The following is a 21228-nucleotide window of genomic DNA, read 5'->3' as shown; positions in this document are numbered from 1 at the left end:
TATAGTCTTTTCCAGGTGTAAGAACACCTCTTTGTCCTTACTATGGAAAACTACAGCAAAATGGAGGCTGGAGTCACATGGGCAAGTCCCTGCCTACTTTGCTGAGTTACAAGGCGTATTTGCATTCTCTCAATGGGTCAGTTGTATAGCCGATGGTCCTTAATGGGCCGTCAAGCAGGCTAGGCAGAGCTGACACTGACTTGTCTGGGGTGTCACCTAGAAGCACAGCATGATTTTGAAATACAGACAGTATAGAGCCAATACTTTAAATACAACAATGATATATGCATCCAGCTAGCATAATCATAACCAAAACCTTGTCTTAGAGCCCTTATTTGACCTCCTTTCTACCGGCTTTGGTGCCACTACAGGACCGTGGTTGCAACAATGATCTGTATGGTCCCAGATTATATCAATAATGTCACACCCCCAATGCAAAACTGATGCAGGAAGGGATGACACCAACATCACTGACTACATCCCAAGAGCCCCCCATCCTTGGGTTCCGTCTCACTACAGCTAGTATTGGGTTAGAAGCCGTATTCGTGTAAAACAGAAATGGTTTATCCAAGTCCCGTTCAATAACCTGATTTAATCTCTTTACAAACTCAAGGTAAAACTTGGTTAGAACAATAATGGATTGGATCTGCTCTTGCAGCATGGTTTCTGTATGTTTCATTTTCTTTTGCCAAATGCTAAAGAACATAGCTACTTTATCCATACAAGCTCTGGCCAATGTTTGGAACCCAGTTAACATCAAGTCTATGTAGAGATTAATGTTGTCTATAGTATAGGAATCCTGGCATTTAGCCGTGACAGCAGTGTGGTAGTATGCCTCGGTTTCCCTTTTCATACAGCACATTAGGTTTGGAATGTCTTTTCCCCCGTTGAAAATTCCAATACTGTTCACAGGCATCAACTGTGAATTATCAGTTTAACAAGGCCCTTAACATAAAGTATGTTCTCATGTAATTCTTTTAACATGTTCAAGGTGGTGTGTTTTGTTTGTTTTTTCTCGCCCCCGCCAGATTAGGCACATTGCACATTTTTACAGTTCTTGGTAATAGCAACACATCAGTTACAAAAATTACCGTTAGCAATAAGAACAAATTCATTGCAAGTGTCCATTTACAATCCTGTTTGTTATGCCACACCTTTGGCTCCATACCATTGGGGTTTGGGCATTTTAGGGTTAACGTGGGGCTTCCCTTTGCAAAAGTAAGTACTCTCTTTCCTCCATGTCCTGAAGGTTTAAATCCTGATTTCTCTTGCTTAACAGAATTCCCTGGCTGATTGGGTGCGCTGTCTGTGCTAACAGCTATTAGCAAGTCTGTCTTCTCCCAGTCAGTCAGGTAATTTGCATCAACGCAAACACTAGCTTTTAAATTCTTAGCTGCTACCAATTTTAAGACTGGACTTCTGTCCTAAAGAGAGACCACACAAATCCCAAGAGGCTGAGGGTGAGAGTTTGCTTGCTCTCCCCTGTGGCCGGCCTCAAGCATTCAGCCATAAAACTGTTCTGCTCTGAAACACCAGTAACCAAATCTGTCACACCCTGAAGCACAGACTGCTCATTTAAGGAATTAGCATGGAGACATTCCTGTCCCAACACTAGTGTCTTTCCAACAAGCTAGCCACACACAAGTTCAGGAAGTTTTTCCTTCTTGCCACAAGTTTCCACACCATCAGTAGGTAACATGATCAAATCACCTTTCTGCTCTCCTGGTGTCCTGGCTAGGATATCACCCTGATCAGACAGAATTGCTACATCCTTTTCCAACCACCCATTAGCAACAGGTAAAATACAAGCACCAGAATTGTCCGGTCTCTGGGATTTTGCTAAGACGCTAACTGGATGCAACCTAGTTACAGTGCCATTCTCCCTAGCAGACACAAACTTAGGACCATTCCCTTCCTGGGCTTTAGTTGAATCCAGAACCAACTCTGAGACCACTGCACTATCCTCAACCATCACAGGCTGAAAGGCACCTTCTGTCTGCTTCACAAAGAAGAGCCGGAGCCGCATTCTCCTTTTCCAAACACGCAGCTTGGGATCTCATTTCCCTTGTCCCGGCACGCAGGGCTGTTCACAGACAATTGCTTGGAGACCGAGGTAGATTCCTCCGTAGGCAAGTTAAAATACCCCTGACGGACACAGGCACATTTCCTTCACTGTCACAATTCTCCCCACAGGAAACAAGTAAGGTGTAGGGGCCCTCATTTTCCGCTATCCTTGCCTTCCCAAACTGCTGACTAGATAAAGCCATCAGCTCACAAGGCTGTCTAGGCTCATCCAAACTTTCTTTACCAGACACGTTTCCACTCCCAACAGATAAACTGCTGCTCTATTCACTACCCTGAGCTACTGTCTGCAAATGAGAGTTACCCTTTTCAGGTTCACTTGTATAAGCTGTACTAGCCACCAATTCATTACCCCTTAAAAATCTACCCTTTCCTCCCTCAGCTGGGGCTTCCATCTGTCCATCCACTTTAAGCTGCTCCTGAGAAACATTTTCCTGACCAATGAGATCTTTCTGTGCTTGATCTAATTCCAGATTCACTTCTGAAACATTAGGCAGGCAGGCAGACATTCAGAAACTTCGTTCACAGCCAAACTACTACTTTCCAAAGACAAACCTTTGGAAAAACCTTCCAAAGACACAACTTTAGACACAACCTCTCCTGTGCCTGGTTTGTGCTAACTTGACTGAACATAGCTCTAATATCATTTCCAATCATAAGATCCTTAGGGATTGTGTTTTTTACTCCCGCAACCATGGTGCCCTCAAATCCCTTCCATTTCAGGTGGATTTGAGCCAAAGACGCCCTGACAAAATACTCAGCTGAGGCTACAACAGTTACACTTTCATCTGGCCAATAATCTTCCTCCCTGACAAGACTTGCTTTAACCAAAGTAATATCGGCTGCGGTGTCCTTCCATGCCATACACCTTACTCCATTCACTTCTGCACTGGTAATAAACTCTGCATTATTTTCCCCATATTTAGCTTTAATATGAGTTTTAAGGTCAAATTCTTCAGAGACCACAGAAACAGCATTTGCACACAGGGCACCAACGGTGGGCTGTGTGTGGCTTGCCTGTGAGTTTATAACAGGATTAGCATTTACCGTGGCATTTGGGGTTGCTGGTTTTGGGCTGCCCTTCAGGGTCGGGCAATCTGGTCTCATGTGGCCAAGCACACCACAGTGATGGCATTTAACCTGTTTATTCTTGTGGTGAGAGTTCCTATCCTCTGGGCCCCCATGAGCTCCTTTAGACTAGTCAGCGCCAGGTTTACTTTTAAATCCTTTTCCTCCCCTCCCCCCACCCCCTTGAACTGGGCAGAATGGTGATTAGTTTTCCCTGGGGGTTTATACCCTCCTCGAGCCCTGTTTTGGGTATGGGCACCCGCAATCTCTGCAGCCCGTAGGACTGACTCAGGGTTCCTATCACACACAGCTGCTCTCACGTGGTCAGGCACAATGTCCAAGAACTGTTGTTCCAAAATTATTAAATCCAGCAGTTTTTCAAAACTCCCATGCGCCTTTGCTTCCCACAACCCACTTTTTAACAAAGCCCATGGGCTTATGAGCACATTCTACAGAAGTGCAATCATTAGACACTTTAAACTTTCTAAACTTAACTCTGTAAGATTCAGGAGTAACCTTGAACGGCCTTAACACAGAATCTTTAAACCGCTCATAATCCAAGGCTTCTTGTTCCCCCAGTCCATTAAATACCTCCCTGGCTTTTCCAGTCAGTCTGGCCAGCAGGACAGGCATTCGCTGATCATCAGGGATCTGGTACAGATTGCAGAGGCATTCAAAGGTAGACAAAAACTCCTCTCTATCCTCAGTATCATTGTCAATGGGACACGTCCTTTCCCAGTTTTGCTTGTGGCGGTGGGGAAGTGGAGCACCAGGTGCTCCACTCTTCCATTACTTGGAGCTGAAGTTTGGCCGTCTCCTGTTCCATCTGTGGAGCTTTCTCCTCCGCAGCCAGCAGCTCCAGACGCCCCTTACGAGCTCTTTCTTCTCTCTTATCAGCTTCTCTTTCTAATTCAGCTGTTTTTTGGTTTTTTCCAGCAATCAAAGATCTGCTAGATTCCTTTCATGCTCAAGTTACAGTTTATTTGTTACCTTCTGTACTCTCATTTTTTCTGCATCTTCTGTAGCCGCCGGTAAGGGCTGCGCTCTTGCCCCCGGATCACTGGCCATTAACAGCTCTCTCAGTTCTTGATTTGTAGCTTTCTTTCTAAAGCTTATCCCCTTTTCTGAACACAAATCTTCCAGGGCTTCTTTGCCAAGGCCCTCATATGCTCTTTGCTTACCCGTTGCAACTGCTCTTTAACCAACCAAACTCTCAATCCCAAAATTCAAATTTGGATCGCGTGGGGTTCTGACCCAGAGCTTAATTGACCTGGTTCTGTGGATCCTAGCACGACTACGCCACTGTAACGATGCTGGTTCTGGCAGGACCCAACTGAGAGTGCCAATTTAGGACAAATTGCTTAAAACAGGGCAGTTACAGCCCAAGGCTGGGGTTTTTCCGCCTCTAAGGCAAACCAAACCTGCCCCACAAAGAGGACTTTGGTCTCACCCCACTGGCTAACCACAAGTCACACAAGCAGTTCCCTTTAAACACTCCAGTTTCCCAGTATCACCAACAGTGCCACTCGTTATGAAAACCAATACCCCAGTAAAAGAAAAAAAGGTTCTCTGGATCCCAAAGGACCAAGCCCCAGACTCATGTCAATATACAAATGAGATCGTACCCACAAATCACGCTGTTGCCAGAATCTAAAATCTAAAGGTTTATTCATAAAAGGAAAAAAGATATAGATGAGAGAGGGAATTGGTTAAATGGAATCAATGACATACAGTAATGGCAAAGTTCTTGGTTCAGGCTTGTAGCCGTGATAGACTAAGCTGCAGGTTCAAATCAAGTCTCTGGAGTACATCCCCAGCTGGGATGGGTCATCAGTCCTTTGCTACAAACGGCAGCTCTACACAAAGTCCCTCCAGAGGTAAGAAGCAGGATTGAAGACGAGATGGAGATGAGGCATCAGCCTTTTATAGTCTTTTCCAGGTGTAAGAACACCTCTTTGTCCTTACTATGGAAAATTACAGCAAAATGGAGTCTGGAGTCACATGGGCAAGTCCCTCCCTACATTGCTGAGTTGCAAGGCATATTTGCCTTCTCTCAATGGGTCAGTTGTATAGCCGGTGGTCCTTAAGGGGCCATCAAGCAGGCTAGGCAGAGCTGACACTAACCTGTCTGGGGTGTCACCCAGAAGCACAGCATAATTATGAAATACAGACAGTATAGAGCCAATACTTCTAACTTTAAATACAACAATGATCTATGCATCCAGATAGCATAAACATAACCAGCAAACCAGAACCTTGTCTTAGAGACCTTATTTGACCTCCTTTATACCAGCTTTGGTGTCACTACAGGACCTTGGTTGCAACAATGACCTATATGGTCCCAGATTATATCAATAACATCACAACTTGTCCCAGTCCTGTGAGTGCTGGTTCATGAAGGTTTTCAGCAGCATCTTTAGGGTCCCATTGAACCTCTTCACCAGCCCGTTGGACTGAAGGTGATACGCTGAGGCCCAGGTGCGTCGGACCCCACACTTCTCCCACAAGCACCGGAGCAGAGTTGACGTGAAATTGGAGCCCTGGTCTGTAAGGAGCTCCTTGGGGAACCCCCCACTCTGCTGAAAACAGACAAGGCCACCTCCTCAAGATAGGGAGTAGCGAAATCTACCACCCCCAGAATGTATTTTTTTCCCCTGTCCGAATTGCCTTGCTGAGGGGTCCCACTATGTCTACGGCCACCTTCTGGAAAGGCTCCTCTATGATGAGCGGGGGCCTCAAAGCTGCTTTCTCCTTGTCCTGGGCCTTCCCCACCCTCTGGCAGGGATTGCAGGACCTGCAGTACTGCTGGATGGCATCAAAGATCCCAGGCCAGTGTAAGTTCTGTAGCAGCTTCTGCCTGGTGCGCTGGATTTCCTGGTATCCCGAGAGAGGGACAGCATGGGCCAGGTACAGTAGCCTGCGGTAGTACTTCTGGGGGACCACTGGCTGTCTCCTGATCTCCTCCCTTCCCCCCCTCCTCCCCCAGTTCCACTTCCCCTTGGGGAGCCCATTCCCAAGACAGGAATCCCTTCTCCCACAGGAATCTTTCCAGGCAGCCTACCCCCAGGGGTTTTGCCGGGCTGTGGCCAGCAAGTTCCCTTAGTTTCTCTAAAGAGGGATCTTTCCGCAGCTCGGCCTGGAATTCAGCGGCTGGGGAAGGGATGAGGACCTGCTCCCTCTCAGTGGCTGGGTCCCAGGCCGCAGCCCCGCCAAGTCCTGTCCCCAATGACTCTTTTCCCGCTGGGGTAGGAACCTGCACCCCCGGCAGGCCACCGCCCCCCATGTCAGGGCAGAATGCCCTTCGCTGGCTCTGGCTACAGGTGATGACTAGGGCACTCTGGGAGCTGCCCGGCCAATCTGCCAGGTCACCCCCCCCCATCAGCACCTCGGTAGGCAACTGATAATGCACCCCCACATCTTTGGGGCCCTCCTTGGCCCCCTATTTCAGATGTACCCTGGTCATGGGTACCTTAAATGGGGGCTCGCAGACACCCATCAGGGTTAGGTAGGTGTTGGACACCAGCCGGTTTGGGGCCACCACCTCGGGCCGGGCCAGTGTCACCTCAAGTCCCAGTGACCTGCTTCCCATCCACCTCCAGGGGAATGAGGCACTCGCTCCTCAGGGGCCGCCCCACACCCACCCTGTACACTGAGCATCAAGCCTCCCCGAGGAGCTGGCCTGGAAGACTTCTCCCTCTTGGGCCATTGCTAAACTGCCAGTCCCACCTGCCTGGGGATCCAGCCCCTTTGAGGGCTCGGTTTGCTCATTCTGTCCCTGAGCTTTTGGCTCCGGGCCCATCTGTGGCCCCCCTGCCCACAGTAATTACACCTCAGGTCCCGTTGGTCTCCAGGGGCTGGTGGGTCAGCTCTGGTATTGGCTGTGCCTCTCAGGAGGGATTTCTCCAAGACTTCCTTCAGGGAAGCCCCTGGGTGACCCCCCCCCTCCCCACCTTCTGCACTGACGTGGGCCTGTCCCCCTGGGATTCCCTTCCAGTGCCCGACCTGCTAACTACAAACTCATCCGCCAGCAGCCCTGCGTGGCACAGGTCCTTCGGCCTCTTGTCTGCAAACTACATCCTCAGGTCAGGGGGGCAGAGTTCATACAGTTGCTCCAGCTCCATAATTCAATCACGTCCTCCTTGGTCTGGGCCCCGCCCCATTCACCCACTTGCGGGTGTATTTCCCAATCAGCGTGACCAGTTCCAGATAGGTCACCCCCTGGGTCTTCTGCACACTCAGGAACCTTTTCCTGTACGCCTCGGGGGGTCAGCTCAAACTTGCGCAGCAGGACTTGTTTGAACAGTTCATAGTCCCTTGCTTCCACCTCATCCATCTGGCTGAACATCTCTGTGGGTTTGGGACCCAGTAAGGGGGTGAGATGCCAAAGATGTCTGCAGGGTCAACCTGGTGCACATTGCAGACCTTCTCAAGGGCAGTGAAGAAGGCACCTCTATCATCCCCTTCCTTAAACTGTGGCAGCACTCTTATATCTGAGTTCCCTATGGGCTTAGCTAGCCTGGGCCCGTCCGCACTCACCACGGTAGGGGTCTCTCTGCTTCTCAGCTCTGCCATCGCCAGTTCATGCTGCCTCTGTCTCTGACGGTCCTCCCATTCCTTCTCATGGTCCTCCAGCTCTTTCAGTTTCTGTCCCTTTTCCAACTCCAACTGTCTCAGCTCCACCAACGGGGAACTCGGTCGGGAAGATCCCCTGCTGGTCGGAGAGATGGGCTGCCTGGCTGCTCCCAGCCTCTCTCTCAGGAACTGGCTCCTTAGAGTGATCATTCTCTTCCAACTGGGCAATCAGCTGTGTCTTGGTGAATTTTCCAAGGCGCGGCCCTCTCTCTCTCTCTGCACAGCTCTACAATGTCCTTCTTAAGGACATGGGTATAGGCCATCTCCATGCTGTTCCCAAGGGGTCATGGACTCACAGGCCTGTACTCTCTCAGCTCCCCACAATCCCTGGGAGGAACCCCTTCAGTGTGACAGCCACTCTCAGGGGTCCACTCTTTCTTGGGGGTTAAGCCGGAGGCTCCTCCGCCTCCTGGAATTGCACCTCTCAGAGCCTCCAGCATGCCCATCTCTCGCTAATCCCCCTTTGTTTTATTGCTCCCCAGTCACTTACTGCAGGATGCTCTGTCCACGGGGTGCAGTTTGATCCCACCTCTGCACCAGCTGTCCCGGAGTCACCGGGCGATGCTCTGGAACTGCTCCCTACGAAGCCAGGCAGGACTCTGGTCTAGCATGCCTCCTCTCTTTGAGCATACTGTCTCCAGGGCAAGAAGCTTACAGAGCTTCGACCTTCCTGGGTCTTACCTTGGAGCATTCAGCAGCCCCTTCCTCACCAGGCGCTTCCCGCAGCAAGTCTGCCCAGGCGAGGCTGCTGAGGAAGCCAGAGGGCCCTGCACCCCAACTCTGCAGTCAGAGGTGACTCTTAGCCAGCGTACAACAGAAGGTTTATTCGTTGACAGGAACACGGCGTAGAACAGACGTAACTATTACAAACATGTGTGCCTTTCAGCCAAGTCCATCTTGGGAATCCTGGGCCAGACGCCCTGGATTCCCCTTTTCCAGTCTCCCGAGGCAGACTGCCAGCCTCCAGCCACCTGACCTGGGACGCTCCCCTTGATGCCCCTCCTCCTTCTTGGTCTCACTTCGCAGGCCAAAGGTGTCACCTGGCCGCACCCCCCTCCTGGGTCTCAGGTTACATAGATGCAAATAGCTGGGCAGTCTCACCTGCCCTGAGGGCCTCCGCAAAATCACACTCCCAATTCCCACCAGCTAAGTATTGGTGCATTACACTGGGAAACTAAGGTACACACAATATTAGTACAGGACAGTAAGACTCGCACGCAACATAACAAGATAAATAAAACCCCACTTCGTCATATCCACAGAACAAACTACAGCCTGCCTGGGATGGGTCCTTCAAGGTCATCAAACAGCTGAATGAGGTAAACTATGTAGTGAAACTGTCTAACTGGGCTCACAGCCACTGGGTGTACCATGTCAACGTGATTGAAGCCATACTTTGACAGGGAGAATTTGGTACTGGCCATCTGTGGCCAGCGGGAGGAGCAGGAAGATGACCCACTCGTGGATCTATTCCCTGAGACTGGGCCGGCCCTTCGCCGGAATCAATTCCCCTCTCAGATCAGCTAACCCCTGCCCAGTAGGCTGAGATCCGAGAGGCGCTGCTCTCCAACGAGCCTGGGCTCAGTAACCTGGCTGTCCACCAGGTGGCGACAGGAGCCCACCCCGCGGTAAGATGCTCCCCGTTCCAGGTCACTGGGAAAAAAGCCCAACCTGGAGAGAGAGGTCAAGGACATGCTGGCTATAGGGGTGGTCCAGCTGTCTTCCAGCCCTTGGGCCTCTCCCATAGTGTTGGTCCCCAAGAAGGACGGGTCAATCTGGTTTTGTGCGGATTACCGGAGGCTTAATGCCATCACCAAGTTCGATGCCTACCCCATGCCTAGGCCTGATGATCTTCTAGACGGGACGGGGAGGTGGGGGTCGTTATCTCACTACTATGGATCTCACCAAGGGCTACAGGCAAGTACCTTTTGGATCTGGATGCTGGGCAGAAATCTGCTTTTATCACCCTTCTGGGGTTATAAGAGTTCCTGGTCCTACCTTTTGGGCCTAAATGGGGCACCTGCCACCTTCCAGCGTCTGGTGGACCAGTTACTCATTCAGAGGGAGAATTTTGCCTTGGCATATAGTGATGATATCTGCATTTTTAGCCAGACCTGGGAGGACCATGTGGCCCAGGTTAAACAAGGGCTGAACTGGCTCCAGAACACAGGTCTGACTATAAAAGCTGGGAAGTGCAAAGGTGGGCGGGGGCGGGAGTTGTGAGAGATGTCAGACCTGGGCCACAAAATGGGGGGCGGCTGCCTAAAGCTAGAGCCGGCTCAGGTGGAGGTGATCAGAGATGGGCCCGTTCCCCAGATGAAAAAGCAAGTCCAGGCTTTCATTGGGATGGCGGGCTACTACCGGAGATTCGTTCCCCACTTTAGCTTCATAGCCACCCGAATCACTAAGGTATGTAAGAAGGGAAATCCAGATAAGGTGGTCTGGACCACGCAGTGGCAGAGGGGTCTCTGTGCTCTGAAAGAGGCTCTGGTCAAGGGCTCGGTGCTGGTAAAGCAGGACTTTGACAAGCTCTTTCTGGTGTTCACTGACGCTTCAGAAGAGGGCTGGGTGTGGCGCCAATGCAGATTGACGGAAAGGGGGAGAGACATCCCATCGGGTATGTGAGCAGAAAGCTGCTGTGCCAGAAGCAGAACTCTCCAGCCATAGAAAAGGAACGCCTGGCCAGGGCGACTGGGCCTTAAAAAGCTGCAGCCATATCGCTTCTGGTCGGCTTTCCGCCAGGCCAGAGGGGGGCGCCCGCCGATGGCCGCCAGGCCAGAGGGGGGCGCCCGCCGATGGCCGCCAGGCCAGAGGGGGGCGCCCGCCGATGGCCGCCAGGCCAGAGGGGGGCGCCCGCCGATGGCCGCCAGGCCAGAGGGGGGCGCCCGCCGATGGCCGCCAGGCCAGAGGGGGGGCGCCCGCCGATGGCCGCCAGGCCAGAGGGGGGGCGCCCGCCGATGGCCGCCAGGCCAGAGGGGGGGCGCCCGCCGATGGCCGCCAGGCCAGAGGGGGGGCGCCCGCCGATGGCCGCCAGGCCAGAGGGGGGGCGCCCGCCGATGGCCGCCAGGCCAGAGGGGGGGCGCCCGCCGATGGCCGCCAGGCCAGAGGGGGGGCGCCCGCCGATGGCCGCCAGGCCAGAGGGGGGGCGCCCGCCGATGGCCGCCAGGCCAGAGGGGGGGCGCCCGCCGATGGCCGCCAGGCCAGAGGGGGGGCGCCCGCCGATGGCCGCCAGGCCAGAGGGGGGGCGCCCGCCGATGGCCGCCAGGCCAGAGGGGGGGCGCCCGCCGATGGCCGCCAGGCCAGAGGGGGGGCGCCCGCCGATGGCCGCCAGGCCAGAGGGGGGGCGCCCGCCGATGGCCGCCAGGCCAGAGGGGGGGCGCCCGCCGATGGCCGCCAGGCCAGAGGGGGGGCGCCCGCCGATGGCCGCCAGGCCAGAGGGGGGGCGCCCGCCGATGGCCGCCAGGCCAGAGGGGGGGCGCCCGCCGATGGCCGCCAGGCCAGAGGGGGGGCGCCCGCCGATGGCCGCCAGGCCAGAGGGGGGGCGCCCGCCGATGGCCGCCAGGCCAGAGGGGGGGCGCCCGCCGATGGCCGCCAGGCCAGAGGGGGGGCGCCCGCCGATGGCCGCCAGGCCAGAGGGGGGGCGCCCGCCGATGGCCGCCAGGCCAGAGGGGGGGCGCCCGCCGATGGCCGCCAGGCCAGAGGGGGGGCGCCCGCCGATGGCCGCCAGGCCAGAGGGGGGGCGCCCGCCGATGGCCGCCAGGCCAGAGGGGGGGCGCCCGCCGATGGCCGCCAGGCCAGAGGGGGGGCGCCCGCCGATGGCCGCCAGGCCAGAGGGGGGGCGCCCGCCGATGGCCGCCAGGCCAGAGGGGGGGCGCCCGCCGATGGCCGCCAGGCCAGAGGGGGGGCGCCCGCCGATGGCCGCCAGGCCAGAGGGGGGGCGCCCGCCGATGGCCGCCAGGCCAGAGGGGGGGCGCCCGCCGATGGCCGCCAGGCCAGAGGGGGGGCGCCCGCCGATGGCCGCCAGGCCAGAGGGGGGGCGCCCGCCGATGGCCGCCAGGCCAGAGGGGGGGCGCCCGCCGATGGCCGCCAGGCCAGAGGGGGGGCGCCCGCCGATGGCCGCCAGGCCAGAGGGGGGGCGCCCGCCGATGGCCGCCAGGCCAGAGGGGGGGCGCCCGCCGATGGCCGCCAGGCCAGAGGGGGGGCGCCCGCCGATGGCCGCCAGGCCAGAGGGGGGGCGCCCGCCGATGGCCGCCAGGCCAGAGGGGGGGCGCCCGCCGATGGCCGCCAGGCCAGAGGGGGGGCGCCCGCCGATGGCCGCCAGGCCAGAGGGGGGGCGCCCGCCGATGGCCGCCAGGCCAGAGGGGGGGCGCCCGCCGATGGCCGCCAGGCCAGAGGGGGGGCGCCCGCCGATGGCCGCCAGGCCAGAGGGGGGGCGCCCGCCGATGGCCGCCAGGCCAGAGGGGGGGCGCCCGCCGATGGCCGCCAGGCCAGAGGGGGGGCGCCCGCCGATGGCCGCCAGGCCAGAGGGGGGGCGCCCGCCGATGGCCGCCAGGCCAGAGGGGGGGCGCCCGCCGATGGCCGCCAGGCCAGAGGGGGGGCGCCCGCCGATGGCCGCCAGGCCAGAGGGGGGGCGCCCGCCGATGGCCGCCAGGCCAGAGGGGGGGCGCCCGCCGATGGCCGCCAGGCCAGAGGGGGGGCGCCCGCCGATGGCCGCCAGGCCAGAGGGGGGGCGCCCGCCGATGGCCGCCAGGCCAGAGGGGGGGCGCCCGCCGATGGCCGCCAGGCCAGAGGGGGGGCGCCCGCCGATGGCCGCCAGGCCAGAGGGGGGGCGCCCGCCGATGGCCGCCAGGCCAGAGGGGGGGCGCCCGCCGATGGCCGCCAGGCCAGAGGGGGGGCGCCCGCCGATGGCCGCCAGGCCAGAGGGGGGGCGCCCGCCGATGGCCGCCAGGCCAGAGGGGGGGCGCCCGCCGATGGCCGCCAGGCCAGAGGGGGGGCGCCCGCCGATGGCCGCCAGGCCAGAGGGGGGGCGCCCGCCGATGGCCGCCAGGCCAGAGGGGGGGCGCCCGCCGATGGCCGCCAGGCCAGAGGGGGGGCGCCCGCCGATGGCCGCCAGGCCAGAGGGGGGGCGCCCGCCGATGGCCGCCAGGCCAGAGGGGGGGCGCCCGCCGATGGCCGCCAGGCCAGAGGGGGGGCGCCCGCCGATGGCCGCCAGGCCAGAGGGGGGGCGCCCGCCGATGGCCGCCAGGCCAGAGGGGGGGCGCCCGCCGATGGCCGCCAGGCCAGAGGGGGGGCGCCCGCCGATGGCCGCCAGGCCAGAGGGGGGGCGCCCGCCGATGGCCGCCAGGCCAGAGGGGGGGCGCCCGCCGATGGCCGCCAGGCCAGAGGGGGGGCGCCCGCCGATGGCCGCCAGGCCAGAGGGGGGGCGCCCGCCGATGGCCGCCAGGCCAGAGGGGGGGCGCCCGCCGATGGCCGCCAGGCCAGAGGGGGGGCGCCCGCCGATGGCCGCCAGGCCAGAGGGGGGGCGCCCGCCGATGGCCGCCAGGCCAGAGGGGGGGCGCCCGCCGATGGCCGCCAGGCCAGAGGGGGGGCGCCCGCCGATGGCCGCCAGGCCAGAGGGGGGGCGCCCGCCGATGGCCGCCAGGCCAGAGGGGGGGCGCCCGCCGATGGCCGCCAGGCCAGAGGGGGGGCGCCCGCCGATGGCCGCCAGGCCAGAGGGGGGGCGCCCGCCGATGGCCGCCAGGCCAGAGGGGGGGCGCCCGCCGATGGCCGCCAGGCCAGAGGGGGGGCGCCCGCCGATGGCCGCCAGGCCAGAGGGGGGGGCCAGAGGGGGGCGCCCGCCGATGGCCGCCAGGCCAGAGGGGGGCGCCCGCCGATGGCCGCCAGGCCAGAGGGGGGCGCCCGCCGATGGCCGCCAGGCCAGAGGGGGGCGCCCGCCGATGGCCGCCAGGCCAGAGGGGGGCGCCCGCCGATGGCCGCCAGGCCAGAGGGGGGCGCCCGCCGATGGCCGCCAGGCCAGAGGGGGGCGCCCGCCGATGGCCGCCAGGCCAGAGGGGGGCGCCCGCCGATGGCCGCCAGGCCAGAGGGGGGCGCCCGCCGATGGCCGCCAGGCCAGAGGGGGGCGCCCGCCGATGGCCGCCAGGCCAGAGGGGGGCGCCCGCCGATGGCCGCCAGGCCAGAGGGGGGCGCCCGCCGATGGCCGCCAGGCCAGAGGGGGGCGCCCGCCGATGGCCGCCAGGCCAGAGGGGGGCGCCCGCCGATGGCCGCCAGGCCAGAGGGGGGCGCCCGCCGATGGCCGCCAGGCCAGAGGGGGGCGCCCGCCGATGGCCGCCAGGCCAGAGGGGGGCGCCCGCCGATGGCCGCCAGGCCAGAGGGGGGCGCCCGCCGATGGCCGCCAGGCCAGAGGGGGGCGCCCGCCGATGGCCGCCAGGCCAGAGGGGGGCGCCCGCCGATGGCCGCCAGGCCAGAGGGGGGCGCCCGCCGATGGCCGCCAGGCCAGAGGGGGGCGCCCGCCGATGGCCGCCAGGCCAGAGGGGGGCGCCCGCCGATGGCCGCCAGGCCAGAGGGGGGCGCCCGCCGATGGCCGCCAGGCCAGAGGGGGGCGCCCGCCGATGGCCGCCAGGCCAGAGGGGGGCGCCCGCCGATGGCCGCCAGGCCAGAGGGGGGCGCCCGCCGATGGCCGCCAGGCCAGAGGGGGGCGCCCGCCGATGGCCGCCAGGCCAGAGGGGGGCGCCCGCCGATGGCCGCCAGGCCAGAGGGGGGCGCCCGCCGATGGCCGCCAGGCCAGAGGGGGGCGCCCGCCGATGGCCGCCAGGCCAGAGGGGGGCGCCCGCCGATGGCCGCCAGGCCAGAGGGGGGCGCCCGCCGATGGCCGCCAGGCCAGAGGGGGGCGCCCGCCGATGGCCGCCAGGCCAGAGGGGGGCGCCCGCCGATGGCCGCCAGGCCAGAGGGGGGCGCCCGCCGATGGCCGCCAGGCCAGAGGGGGGCGCCCGCCGATGGCCGCCAGGCCAGAGGGGGGCGCCCGCCGATGGCCGCCAGGCCAGAGGGGGGCGCCCGCCGATGGCCGCCAGGCCAGAGGGGGGCGCCCGCCGATGGCCGCCAGGCCAGAGGGGGGCGCCCGCCGATGGCCGCCAGGCCAGAGGGGGGCGCCCGCCGATGGCCGCCAGGCCAGAGGGGGGCGCCCGCCGATGGCCGCCAGGCCAGAGGGGGGCGCCCGCCGATGGCCGCCAGGCCAGAGGGGGGCGCCCGCCGATGGCCGCCAGGCCAGAGGGGGGCGCCCGCCGATGGCCGCCAGGCCAGAGGGGGGCGCCCGCCGATGGCCGCCAGGCCAGAGGGGGGCGCCCGCCGATGGCCGCCAGGCCAGAGGGGGGCGCCCGCCGATGGCCGCCAGGCCAGAGGGGGGCGCCCGCCGATGGCCGCCAGGCCAGAGGGGGGCGCCCGCCGATGGCCGCCAGGCCAGAGGGGGGCGCCCGCCGATGGCCGCCAGGCCAGAGGGGGGCGCCCGCCGATGGCCGCCAGGCCAGAGGGGGGCGCCCGCCGATGGCCGCCAGGCCAGAGGGGGGCGCCCGCCGATGGCCGCCAGGCCAGAGGGGGGCGCCCGCCGATGGCCGCCAGGCCAGAGGGGGGCGCCCGCCGATGGCCGCCAGGCCAGAGGGGGGCGCCCGCCGATGGCCGCCAGGCCAGAGGGGGGCGCCCGCCGATGGCCGCCAGGCCAGAGGGGGGCGCCCGCCGATGGCCGCCAGGCCAGAGGGGGGCGCCCGCCGATGGCCGGTTTCCGAAAGATGGTGCTCAGCTAGTGAGGATCTAATTCTGCCCGAAGAAACCACAGAGAACTGTATTGGACCTAAATATCCAGACTGTCTGCAGATGCGGAAAAGAACCGTGTATCAGTAGCTTACACTGAGTTTGCGTGCGGGACGTGGCATTGTCGGTTCTCACTTACACACGCCTTGTGCTCTATCTCTCTGTTTCAGACATCATGAAGCACAAGTGGAGAAGAAGGAAGTGTCAGGAATGCCATACACGGAGGAGAAAAGAAGATGGAGGACAAGGAAAGGAACTCTGGGCACAGTAACCAACCTCAAATCAGGCCTCAGGTCATGTAATTAGGCTGTAGGGGAATCTCGAGCCTCTTAATACCTTGAGCAGCGTGACCGCCCTGTAAGCTGGGTCCCGGTTTGTGCTATTGTGTCGTTTTGACATTCTGCTCCGTTATCTGGCTATTGACGGTGACTGCCCTGTCATCAGGGTGCAAGTCACCTCCCCCTGTCTTTGGAGGGGCATTGAGCTCTTTGTTAAACTGAGCAATGTGACCGCCCTGTATCTGGTGTCTGGGTCTCTGCCCTCTTGCTCATTTGGCTTTACGCCGTGCTCTGCCCCATTAGTCAGCGTGACAACCCTGTAATTAGGGTCTATGTCACAAGCCTCTCTAGGATAGGACATATTGAGCTCTTTGGTACTTTGACAGCTTGACCTTCCTGTAATTCAGGTTATGGTCTCTCCTCTTTGGCTAATGCCAGCGACCACGCTGTAATCAGGGTACAGGTTGCATCTCGCTTTTGAAATCTGGGTAATTAGAATCTTTTCCGTTATGTGGGCAGTTTGACCTCCCTGTAACTAGGGTGTGCGTCTCCGAGGCCCTCTGGGTCTCTTGGCCTCGTGCTGTCTTCACAACCTGTTGCGAACGACCGCCCTGTAATCAGGGATCGGGTCTGTGCCCTCTAGTCTTTTGGCACTTGGCCAAATGCAGCCACTGCCCTGAATGAGCACCCTGTAAACAGGGTACAGGTCTCATCTGCTACTATTTATGGCATGCCCATGACACTGTGTCCAGAGTTCCGGCCCTTCAAACAGCGCTTCCAACTTGCCTGGAATTCTGCAGCCAAGTCTTCTGCTTTCTACTCACTTTTTGGACTCTTGGAGATCTGACATGCTACTGGTGGTAAGATCCGAAAGGGAGTGTCTGGGGCTGTTTTGGACTAAGTCATTCCAGGCAGTATACCTTGTCACATTGATTTAGGAATACTTGTCAATTAATTCCTTACCCCCCTTCATCATTTTATTCCTCCTGATTTTGTATGGAGGTTGCCTGGTGAAATAATTGTCAAGGGGAAATCTGGAGATTGTGGCTTTAGAGGGGAATGGGCCCAGTAGTTTTCTCACCCAGTGCAGCTTGGGAGGAGCGGGAAATGCTTCTGGAAATGTCTGAGGACCACAAAGAACTGTCTTGGACCTAAATATCCAGACTGTCTGCAGATGCGAAAAGGAACAGTGTATCAGTAGATTACACTGAGTTTGCGTGCAGGACATGGCATTGTCGGTTCTCACTTACACACGCCTTGTGCTCTCTCTCTCTGTTTCAGACCTCATGAAGCAAAAGTGGAGAAGAAGGAAGTGTCAGGAATGCCACACACAGAGGAGAAAAGAAGATGGAGGAAAAGGAAAGGAACTCTGGGCACAGTAACCAAGCTCAAATCAGGCCTCAGGTCATGTAATTAGACTGTAGGGGAATCTCGAGCCTCTTAATACCTTGAGCAGCGTGACCGCCCTGTAAGCTGGGTCCCGGTCTGTGCTATTGTGTCGTTTTGACATTCTGCTCCGTTATCTGGCTATTGAGGGTGACTGCCCTGTAATCAGGGTGCAAGTCACCTCCCTCTGTCTTTGGAGGGGCATTGAGCTCTTTGTTAAACTGAGCAATGTGACCGCCCTGTATCTGGGGTCCGGGTCTCTGCCATCTTGCTCATTTGGCTTTACGCCGTGCTCTGCCCCATTAGTCAGCGTGACAACCCTGTAATTAGGGTCTATGTCACAAGCCTCTCTAGGATGGGACATATCGAGCTCTTTGGTACTTTGACAGCTTGACCTTCCTGTAAATCAGGTTATGGTCTCCCCTATTTGGCTAATGCCAGCGACCACCCTGTAATCAGGGTACAGGTTGCATCTCGCTTTTGAAATCTGGGGGATTAGAATCTAGACCATAACATGGGCAGCTTGACCTCCCTGTAACTAGGGTTTGCGTCTCAGAGGCCCTTTGGGTCTCCGTTAACAGGTTGGTGAATGTGACTGCCCTGTAATCAGGGTGCAAGTCACCTCCCCGTGTCTTTGGAGGGGCATTGAGCTCTTTGTTAAACTGAGGAATGTGACCGCCCTGTAACTGGGGTCTGGGTCTCTGCCCTCTTGCTGATTTGGCTTTACGCCGTGCTCTGCCCCATTAGTCAGCGTGACAAACCTGTAATTAGGGTCCATGTCACAAGCCTCTCTAGGATGGGACATATCGAGCTCTTTGGTACTTTGACAGCTTGACCTTCCTGTAATTCAGGTTATGGTCTCCCCTATTTGGCTAATGCCAGCGACCACCCTGTAATCAGGGTACAGGTTGCATCTCGCTTTTGAAATCTGGGGGATTAGAATCATGTCCATAACATGGGCAGCTTGACCTCCCTGTAACTAGGGTGTGCGTCTCCGAGGCCCTCTGGGTCTCTTGGCCTCGTGCTGTCTTCACAGCCTGCTGCCAACGACCGCCCTGTAATCAGGGATCTGGTCTTTGCCCTCTAGTCTCTTGGCATTTGGCCAAATGCAGCCACTGCCCTGAATGAGCACCCTGTAAACAGGGTACAGGTCTCATCTGCTACTATTTATGGCATGCCCATGACACTGTGTCCAGAGTTCCGGCCCTTCAAACAGCGCTTGCAACTTGCCTGGAATTCTGCAGCCAAGTCTTCTGCTTTCTACTCACTTTTTGGACTCTTGGAGATCTGACATGCAACTGGTGGTAAGATCCGAAAGGGAGTGTCTGGGGCTGTTTTGGACTAAGTCATTCCAGGCAGTATACCTTGTCACATTGATTTAGGAATACTTGTCAATTAATTCCTTACCCCCCTTCATCATTTTATTCCTCCTGATTTTGTATGGAGGTTGCCTGGTGAAATAATTGTCAAGGGGAAATCTGGAGATTGTGGCTTTAGAGGGGAATGGGCCCAGTAGTTTTCTCACCCAGTGCAGCTTGGGAGGAGCGGGAAATGCTTCTGGAAATGTCTGAGGACCACAAAGAACTGTCTTGGACCTAAATATCCAGACTGTCTGCAGATGCGAAAAGGAACAGTGTATCAGTAGATTACACTGAGTTTGCGTGCAGGACATGGCATTGTCGGTTCTCACTTACACACGCCTTGTGCTCTCTCTCTCTGTTTCAGACCTCATGAAGCAAAAGTGGAGAAGAAGGAAGTGTCAGGAATGCCACACACAGAGGAGAAAAGAAGATGGAGGAAAAGGAAAGGAACTCTGGGCACAGTAACCAACCTCAAATCAGGCCTCAGGTCATGTAATTAGACTGTAGGGGAATCTCGAGCCTCTTAATACCTTGAGCAGCGTGACCGCCCTGTAAGCTGGGTCCCGGTCTGTGCTATTGTGTCGTTTTGACATTCTGCTCCGTTATCTGGCTATTGAGGGTGACTGCCCTGTAATCAGGGTGCAAGTCACCTCCCTCTGTCTTTGGAGGGGCATTGAGCTCTTTGTTAAACTGAGCAATGTGACCGCCCTGTATCTGGGGTCCGGGTCTCTGCCATCTTGCTCATTTGGCTTTACGCCGTGCTCTGCCCCATTAGTCAGCGTGACAACCCTGTAATTAGGGTCTATGTCACAAGCCTCTCTAGGATGGGACATATCGAGCTCTTTGGTACTTTGACAGCTTGACCTTCCTGTAAATCAGGTTATGGTCTCCCCTATTTGGCTAATGCCAGCGACCACCCTGTAATCAGGGTACAGGTTGCATCTCGCTTTTGAAATCTGGGGGATTAGAATCTAGACCATAACATGGGCAGCTTGACCTCCCTGTAACTAGGGTTTGCGTCTCCGAGGCCCTTTGGGTCTCCGTTAACAGGTTGGTGAATGTGACTGCCCTGTAATCAGGGTGCAAGTCACCTCCCCCTGTCTTTGGAGGGGCATTGAGCTCTTTGTTCAACTGAGCAATGTGACCGCCCTGTAACTGGGGTCTGGGTCTCTGCCCTCTTGCTCATTTGGCTTTACGCCGTGCTCTGCCCCATTAGTCAGCGTGACAAACCTGTAATTAGGGTCCATGTCACAAGCCTCTCTAGGATGGGACATATCGAGCTCTTTGGTACTTTGACAGCTTGACCTTCCTGTAATTCAGGTTATGGTCTCCCCTATTTGGCTAATGCCAGCGACCACCCTGTAATCAGGGTACAGGTTGCATCTCGCTTTTGAAATCTGGGGGATTAGAATCATGTCCATAACATGGGCAGCTTGACCTCCCTGTAACTAGGGTGTGCGTCTCCGAGGCCCTCTGGGTCTCTTGGCCTCGTGCTGTCTTCACAGCCTGCTGCCAACGACCGCCCTGTAATCAGGGATCTGGTCTTTGCCCTCTAGTCTCTTGGCACTTGGCCAAATGCAGCCACTGCCCTGAATGAGCACCCTGTAAACAGGGTACAGGTCTCATCTGCTACTATTTATGGCACCCCCATGACACTGTGTCCAGAGTTCCGGCTCTTCAAACAGCGCTTCCAACTTGCCTGGAATTCTGCAACCAAGTCTCCTGCTTTCTACTCACTTTTTGGACTCTTGGAGATCTGACATGCTACTGGTGGTAAGATCCGAAAGGGAGTGTCTGGGGCTGTTTTGGACTAAGTCATTCCAGGCAGTATACCTTGTCACATTGATTTAGGAATACTTGTCAACTAATTCCTTACCCTCCTTCATCATTTTATTCCTCCTGATTTTGTATGGAGGCTGCCTGGTGAAATAATTGTCAAGGGGAAATCTGGAGATTGTGGCTTTAGAGGGGAATGGGCCCAGTAGTTTTCTCACCCAGTGCAGCTTGGGAGGAGCGGGAAATGCTTCTGGAAATGTCTGAGGACCACAAAGAACTGTCTTGGACCTAAATATCCAGACTGTCTGCAGATGCGAAAAGGAACAGTGTATCAGTAGATTACACTGAGTTTGCGTGCAGGACATGGCATTGTCGGTTCTCACTTACACACGCCTTGTGCTCTCTCTCTCTGTTTCAGACCTCATGAAGCAAAAGTGGAGAAGAAGGAAGTGTCAGGAATGCCACACACAGAGGAGAAAAGAAGATGGAGGAAAAGGAAAGGAACTCTGGGCACAGTAACCAACCTCAAATCAGGCCTCAGGTCATGTAATTAGACTGTAGGGGAATCTCGAGCCTCTTAATACCTTGAGCAGCGTGACCGCCCTGTAAGCTGGGTCCCGGTCTGTGCTATTGTGTCGTTTTGACATTCTGCTCCGTTATCTGGCTATTGAGGGTGACTGCCCTGTAATCAGGGTGCAAGTCACCTCCCTCTGTCTTTGGAGGGGCATTGAGCTCTTTGTTAAACTGAGCAATGTGACCGCCCTGTATCTGGGGTCCGGGTCTCTGCCATCTTGCTCATTTGGCTTTACGCCGTGCTCTGCCCCATTAGTCAGCGTGACAACCCT

The 21228-nt window shown here is 58.4% G+C and overlaps 1 long non-coding RNA gene across 1 annotated transcript in view; it reads left to right on the top strand.

The window, feature by feature from the left end:
• The window catches only part of LOC101947955 (uncharacterized), a 64876-nt gene that overhangs the window by 8408 nt on the left and 35240 nt on the right, over positions 1–21228 (top strand). The gene's annotated exons all lie outside the window — the stretch shown is intronic.

The sequence above is a fragment of the Chrysemys picta genome, unplaced genomic scaffold, assembly GCF_011386835.1.
Source record: "Chrysemys picta bellii isolate R12L10 unplaced genomic scaffold, ASM1138683v2 scaf83, whole genome shotgun sequence".
NCBI lineage: Eukaryota > Metazoa > Chordata > Testudines > Emydidae > Chrysemys > Chrysemys picta.
The sequence above is the reverse complement of the archived record's forward strand: the minus strand, read 5'-3'. Positions and strand labels throughout refer to the sequence as shown.